Raw genomic sequence first — 8,813 nt, forward strand, 5'->3', positions numbered from 1 at the left:
AATCTTAAGGTGTTTAACTCCTGAATGAGAGAGAAAAACCACAGCTATTGAGGAAGCAAATGATTTAAACACTCTCACTCTTGAAGATTTGGTTAGTAACTTAATGGCATATGAAGTTCAACTTCAAGACAGACAAGAAAAAGAACCCAAGAAGAAATCTTTTGCTTTTAAGGCTACTTTTGACTCTGAAAATTCAGAAGAAGATGAAGATATTGCCCTCATCACAAGGCAATTCAAAAGATTCATCAAAAAAGGAAAATTTCAAAGAAAGGTAAAGAAAGCAGATTCTTCCAATCCTAATGAAGTCAAGTGCTTTAACTGCAAAAAGGCAGGACACATCAAGAAAGATTGTCCTCTTCTCAAAATCAAGCTCAAGGACCAATTCAAGAAGAAAAAGGCATTTCAAGCATGTTGGGATGATAGTGATTCCTCTTCCGATGAAGAAACAAATGAAGAAGTCGTCAACATGTGCTTTGTAGCACAAGAAGACTCGGTAAGTCAATTTGAGTATGATGATTTATTAGAAGCATTTAATAATTTATATGCTAAATTTAAGAGTCTAAGTTCTAAAAACAAAGAGTTAAAAACTGAAAATTCAACTCTTGACTCTCAAAACAAAGTGTTACTTCAAGAGATAGAAGATCTCAAGAAGGAAAACTCTTTTCAAGCATTTGAGATAAAAGAAATTGGAATTAGAACCAATCTCTTACAAAAAAAAATAACGAGTCTAAAAGAAAAATCAAATGATCTTCTTTCTATAGTGACCAAATTCACAAATGGTCAAGAGAATCTAGAAAGACTTCTTGGTTCTCAAAGATGCTCGGTTAATAAAACTAGATTGGGATATAGCTTCTTTGATACTCAAAATAGATCAAACTGTGTGGTGAAGAATCAAAGACAATATTCTCAACCATTTGTTCAAAGATCTAAATTTTATAGTTATAATAGAAATGCATCTAATCATGGCACTTATAATGCTTATAAGCCTAGACATGATTACTTTAGAAATGTTAAATCTTTTTATAGAAAGAATATTTATTATCAAAGGAAACCAAAATCCAAATAGATATGGGTTCCTAAGACTAACTCTCATGGACCCGAAAATAGAAAGGGGTCAAATGCTTTGTCTTATAATTTTGTTGTAGGTATACAAAATAAGGAGCAAATGGATATTGGACAACAGTTGTTCCAAACATATGACTGGAAGGCTGGAGTTATTTTTCACCCTCCAAAGTAAGGATGGAGGAACCGTCACCTTTGGTGACAATAACAAGGGAAAAGTAATCGGTATTGGTAACATTGGTAATCCAAAATTTCCCTTGATAGAAAATGTTCTTTTAGTAGATGGTTTAATGCATAATTTATTATCCATTAGTCAATTATGTGATAAAGGTTTTCTTGTTTCTTTTGAACATGATTTATGTTTAATTTCTGATTTTCAATCTAAAAAGATCATTTTTAAAGGTAAAAGAAAGAACAATGTATATGAACTTTATCTAGATGAGTTACCCACTTTTAATGAAAAATGTCTTATTGTTTCAAATGAAATTCAATGGTTATGGCACAAGAGACTTGAACATGTTAACTTTAAAATTATTTTCAAGTTATCCAAGAATAATCTTGTTAGAGGCCTACCTAGAATACCATATAAGAAGGATCACTTATGTGATGCTTGCCAAATGGGTAAACAAATCAAGAGTTCTTTTAAAGCAAAAGATATAGTTTCAACAAAACGTCCTCTTGAACTTTTACATTTAGATCTATTTGGACCATCTAGAATTCAAAGTTTGAATGGTAGCAAGTATGCTTTTGTTATAATAGATGATTATTCTCGATTTACATAGGTGATTTTTCTAAAAAGCAAAAATGATGCTTTTTCTGAATTTTCCAAACTTTGTAGAAGAATTACAAATGAAAAATCTACATATATTATTAAAATTCGTAGTGATCATGGTGGTGAATTCGAAAATGAATCTTTTCTAAAGTATTGTGATTTACATGGTATATCTCACAACTTTGCTTTTCCTAGAGCGGCTCCACAAAATGAAGTTGTTGAAAGAAAGAATAAAACTTTGCAAGAATGTGCTAGAACCATGCTTCAAGATAAAAATTTACCAAAACACTTTTGGGCTGAAGTAATAAATACAACATGTTATGTTTTAAACCGTGTTCTTATTCGACCAATTTTACATAAAACATGTTTTGAATTGTATTATGATCGTATACCAAAGATCTCATATTTCAAAAAATTTGGTAGTAAATGCTTCTTGTTAAATACCAAAGATAATCTTGATAAGTTTGATTCAAAATCAGATGAATCAATATTTCTTGGATATTCTTCTAGAAGTAAAGCTTATCATATTTTTAATAAAAGAACATCTTGCATTGAAGAATCTTTACATGTTGCATTTAATGAGAATTGTGAGCAGGTTATTCCTCCAAGCGAAGGAGAAGAAGTTTTATTTCATGAAGAACCTTTGTTAGAGAGCACTTCTCAAGAAAATGTTCCTCTTCAACCGGTTTGGAAAGAAGTTCCCAATCATCCACATGAACAAGTTATTGGAGAAATAAAGAGTGGTGTCCAAACTAGAGGGCATTTAGAAAAATATATTGCAAATATTGCTTTCATATCTAAAATAAAACCAAAGAATATCAATGAGGCTTGTGATGATGAGTTTTGGCTTTTGGCCATGTCTGAAGAACTTAACCAATTTAATAGGAATGATGTTTGGGATCGAGTTGATAGACCAAAGGATCATCCAGTAATTGGAACAAGATTGGTCTTCCGAAATAAGCTGGACGAAAATGGTGAAGTCATTCGAAACAAAGCAAGGCTAGTAGCACAAGGCTATAATCAAGAAGAAGGCGTAGATTTTGATGAAACCTATGCACCAATGGCTCGATTGGAGTCAATTCAAATGATGCTTGCTTTTGCTAGTTACATGAATTTTAACTTATATCAAATTGATGTTAAGAGTGCATTCTTAAATGGACACATCAATGAAGAAGTTTATGTAGAGCAACCTCCAAGCTTTGAAAATGAGAAATATCTAGAAAAAGTCTAATATTAATAAGAGCTTTGTACAAACTTAAACAAGCACCAAGAATATGGTATGAAAGACTACGAAATTTTCTAGAACAATCTGGTTTTTTCATTGGTCGGGTAGAGTCCACTTTATTTATTAAAAATATTAATTCAGATATTCTTATTGTGCAAATTTATGTTGATGACATAATATTTGGTTCTACTAATGATTCTCTTTGTAAAGAATTTGCTAAAGCTATGCAGGAAGAGTTTGAAATGAGCTTGATGGGCGAATTAAACTACTTCCTTGGACTTCAAATAAAGCAAACTAAAGAAGGAATCTTCATCAACCAGGCTAAATATACAAAAGAACTTCTCAAGAGGTTTGGGATGGACTCATCGAAATCAAGAAGAAATCCTATGAGTACAACTACTTCTCTTGATAAAGATGAAAATGGTAAAAATGTAGATACTAAGCTCTATAGAGGTATGATCAGATCTCTATTATACTTAACTGCTAGTTGACCTGATATAATGTTTAGTGTTTGTATGTGTGCGAGATTTCAAGCTAATCCAAAGGAATCTCATTTAACTGCAGTAAAACAAATTCTTCGTTACTTGAAAAAAACTTCAGATTTTGGTTTGTTTTACCCAAAATCATCTTCCTTTGATTTAGTTTCATATAGTGATGCAAATTTTGCAGGAAGTAAATTTGATTGCAAAAGTACTAGCGGAACTTGTCATTTCTTAGGAAATTCCTTAGTCTCTTGGTTTAGTAAAAAGCAAAATTTAGTGTCACTCTCAACAACTGAAGCAGAATATATAGCAGCTAGTTTAGCGTGTTCACAAGTACTATGGATGAAACAGACCTTAAAAGATTTTGGTTTGAATTATTCCATAACAACTATTTATTGTGATAACACTAGTGCTATAAATCTTTCAAAAAATCCTGTTCAGCACTCAAGGACTAAGCATATTGAAGTTAGACATCATTTCTTAAGAGATCACGTGTTAAAAGGAGATATTTCGTTAAATTCTATATTCACTAATGAACAACATGCCGATATCTTCACTAAACCACTTAAAAATGAAGATTTTATGAGAATTAGGAGAGAACTAGGCATTTGCTCATTTTTAGATTTATAAAATGCTGATTTTTTGAACAAATCTCAAAATCGCACTTTATTAGTCGACTGATGAAATTCTAGTCGACTGATGCTTTAAAATTTTTTACTGAATGAGTCACACCTTATTAGTCGACCGATAAAATTTTAGTCGACTAATTTTTTTTTTTAAATTTCAACTGAAGGGACCTGATACCCCTTGGATTTTTTTAAAATCATTTTTACCCGTTTCTTTTTAACGCACCGCTTCATTTTACGCCCATTCATTTTTGAGGGTTTTTTTTAACAAAACTCTCTCTCTCTCTCTTCCGAAAATCCCTCGGAGTGCCGTTCGAACCCCTCCTCGCCGGAATCCTCTGGCCGTGACTGATGCATCTTTAGTTTTTTTTTTGTCAGAATCCTCTTGCCGTGACTAGTGCATCTTTAGTCCTCGCCGGAATCCCCTTGTGGCAGCCTCCTCTCACCTGCCGTCATCCACCGCAGACTCCTCATCAACGAAACCCTCCTGTTGCAACTAAAGAGTTTCTACTGCAACGCCTAATGACGTCGATGGCAGTGTTAAAAAGCCAAACAACATCTATTGTGTCTCAGCCTGTTCTTCTCTGAGACTCATCGTTTTTCTGTAGCAGCCAACTCCTCTACAACGTCTCCACAACGTCTCTACTTGTTGATCAATCACTCTCACCAGACGACATTTGGAAGCCGACATCAACTGTGATTCTTCTTTGACAGGTGAATCTGTTTTGTTCTTAACAACCATGCCTCGTCAGAAGACTGCATTTGCACAAGGTTCTCCTTCAACTACACCACAAGCCCGTCATGGATTTTCTCTCAGATTACTCCGAAATCCTCTTTTATATGATATTTTTGGATCGATTTCTGCACTTCCTATTTTACCTGGACGAAATGTTTTGTTTCATCTGTTTTCTCGTTACAAAATCAGATAATTATTTTCAGGTATTTCACACCTTTTTGATGCCGGTGCAAACCCCCTTCATTATCCTTTTCTGATCCACTTGTTTTACACAAATTTACAAATTGATCATGAAACTGGAATTCTTTCCTCTCTTGTTTGCGATGTTGAAATTGAGTTTGATTCTAAACTGCTTGGACAAATCCTAGATATTCCACCTTCAGACACTCTTTTCAATACTATTGAACTTAATGCTGAAAGAATTTTTGAACAAATTCTTCTTCCCGGTGCACCTCATTGTCCTCCTTTCAAAAATATCAATCTTCAAACTCGTGCATGCATTGCTGGACGAATTCTTGCCCATAATGTTCTACCTAAAGCTGGTTCTTTTGATTATTATTCCACAGATCTTTCTACGACTCTTTATGTCTTATTTGGAAATATTTCTGTAAATTGGGTCAACGTGTATTTTACTAATTTGTGGAAACAAAAACCTTTTCTTCCGTATGGATGTCTTCTTACTCGTATTTTCAGATATTTCAAAGTTCCCTTAACCAATGAAAAATATATTGAACAAAAGGAGTACTTTGATCAAACTGAACCATCTGAGCCATCAATCTCTGAACCCTCACCATCTTCTGTGACACCTTCATCTCAAGCAAAATGAAAGAAATTCTCTACTAGTCAAGACAATGATAAAGTTTTGCAGTGAATAGAAGCTTTGGAGCTGCATCAACACACTTTTCGTGAAGATGTGACTCAACAACTTTCTTCGATTCAGAAAGATATTGTTGAACTCAAGAAGATGCTCAACCAACTCTTCTGATCTTTGATTAATGTCCTCACTAAACTTTGATACTTTATGGGTTGTAATATTTTGAACTTGAATTTGTATTTTGCTTATACTATTTCTGCCCTTACTCTTTTTTTATTATGACAAAGGGGGAGAAAAAGATAGAACTTGGTGTCTCTTGGTAGACACATGATGAAAATTGTAAGAGAAATAGATAGAACTTGCATGGAAAATTAAGAGAAAAAGATAGAAATTGCATATTGCATTATGACATGGAAATTACATCATGTGAAAGCATTGAAAATTGCATTTATGAAAAAGTTTTAAAAATGAATGAAGTAATGATGGAAATGCAAACCAATCAATATGTGATATATGTGCTTTGAATTTACTAACTTTTAATGTTTTGCAGCATATTGATAGGGGGAGTAAAATCTCCATCTATGCATCTAAATGCTCCATCTTTGATTAGTTTGTCATCATCAAAGAGGGGGAGATTGTTACGACAATGAAGCCGTACATGATACTTCAAGTACAAGGTTTTGATGATGAACAAGTGAATCAACTACATTTCAACTAAGGCGATGAATAAATATGACAATCATTGAAGAATTCAATGAAGAATCTTTGAAGACTAGTGTGCAAATGTTAAATTCATTAAAAGTCTTAGATTCTTGTAAGAGCCTTAGAGTGCATATTTCGGTTGCATTTTACCTAAAAAGTCTTTAGAAAAACTTTTCTAAAAGAATTCTTCATGAAAATCTTTTTAGAAAACTCTTTATTTAATTTTTCGTGTTTATTAGTCGACCAATAGACTCACCAGTCAACTAATCCTTTTGCGCCAAATTTTCTAAACAAAATGTCATTTTTGTCAAATTAGTCAACCGAAGGTTTTATCAGTCGACCAGACAGAATGTCTGTTTTCTGGAAATTTAGCAGCAGTCGACTAATGATTTTATCAGTCAACCGGACATAACATGTATTTTCCGAAAAATTTAAAAGCAGTCGACTGAAAGATTTTTCAGTCTACTGATGATATTATCAGTCGACTAACTTTTTCTCTAGTTGACTAAGTTTCAAAACTTCAGATTTTCAAACGGCTTGATAAACACATTAGTCGACCGACGATAACTGTCAGTCTACTAATAGCTAATTATCAGTCGACTAACTACTGTTTCGGTCAACTAATTTTGCTATTTTTTCTGAAACTTTTAAAAGGCGTGTCTTTTCATTTTTCAAACGTTTTGATCGTTCAAAATGGATTGTTTTGACACCTTTTCATACCCTCAACATATGAAATCTTTCAACTATAAATATGAATGCATTTTACACTAAAAAAACATAGCAATCCAATCGATTTATATTGAATTACTCTTTGCTTTTCACTCATATTCATTTTCTCACTCACTTGATATTTTTCACTTCAGTTTTTTACTCAAATTCCTTTGAGAGATAGTGAATTCGTGAGTTGAGTATTCCAACAACCTCAAAAGCCAATTGCATCTTATTTGCATTCATAAGAAGAGCTCATAGGTTGTTTTGTAAGTTGTTACTTATTTTTATTTTCTGTAAAAGGAAGGGCTCCTTGGTTTAAAGGAGTTGTTTGCTTTCAGTAGGTGTGTTACTGAAAGTGAGACCGAATTTGGTCTGTATGATCTTGTAGTTACACAAGGTTGATAGTGGAAATCTTAAGTTGGTTTTGCTTGGGGACTGGATGTAGGTCGAGAAAGACCAAACCAGGATAAATTCTTGTGTTCCTTTGTGTGATTGCTTTGCGAATTACAAAATCCGTCAAAATTTCGTAGACGATATTTAAAAGCACTATTCACCCCCCTTCTCTAGTGCTTGTTGCCTCGATCCTACTGCACTTTTAGAGGTCGTATGAGACTACTTTGATCGTCGGATATCTCCTCCCAGATACACTTATGCATATGGGAAGCGGTTCAAGCTACTTGGCCCATTCTTCTGTGTTTACTACCATCCAGAGTGATGTGTCAGGCACTTTTCTCAGAGACAAAAGCACGTAGAAGCTCGACTATTATCAGCGATCATGCCAGAATTTGATCTAGCATCAGCGCAATGGTTCAGAGCATACCATTCTGCCAGATATGCCTGAGATTTTTTTATTACTCTTACTCTTTTCTCGGGTCCTAGAGTGTCCATAAACTATCATGAGTGGTGGCAAATTGTTTGTCTGCCCCCTCTTTGTCATGTTTATTATAATCATGTTTTTCTTCAATGAATTCCTTCAATTTTTATTCTAGCATGGTTTGACGACCTCACCTAGGTAACAAGGCACATTTTCAGTTGTTTGTTCTCTTTGCAAAGAATAGCAGCACAATTATCGTGGCTCCAACAACAACTCAATCCCTAGTAATGGGATATCTTCTCAATTGTCAACCAAATCCCCATCAAATGTCGTCTTCTCATTCAAAATTATCCTCAGAACCTAATCCTCAATTTGCCCTTCAGAGAGCGTTCATGATACTTAATGGTTCAGACGAGGTCAGGAAAGAAAACTACACCAGTCGAGTGCATCGTATATTCAATGGCCTCAGAAGAAGAGATGGATTCCCCTTGGTCAGCTAGGAGCCAAAGGCAGCAAGCCAAAGACGACTTCGATTCTCAGATTTATGCCCTACTCCAAAAAATGATGAAAAAGATAATGAGTGAATAGGCAAGAGCCAGTTTAGAGAAGATTTCTAGCAAGAAGAAGGTCAAGGGCTAGACAGTCAAGAAGCCGGTAGAAATATCCAAGAAGCGCACTCAACATGAGGATACTTCCGATGAGGCTAAATCAGCGAAAGACACTGATGAAGAGTATGAAGCCCAACATATGTTTCAAAGATCGCTTCATGGACAAGAGACAGCCTATAAATTGAAGAATCAAGTAGTGGACGATCCAGTCCAAGTACAGTTGAAGGAAATAACCAAGATGATTAAAGATTTGCAAGCCCG

The sequence above is a fragment of the Nuphar pumila genome, chromosome 5 (genome assembly GCF_984573655.1).
Source record: "Nuphar pumila chromosome 5, dmNupPumi1.hap1.1, whole genome shotgun sequence".
Taxonomy (NCBI): Eukaryota; Viridiplantae; Streptophyta; class Magnoliopsida; order Nymphaeales; family Nymphaeaceae; genus Nuphar; species Nuphar pumila.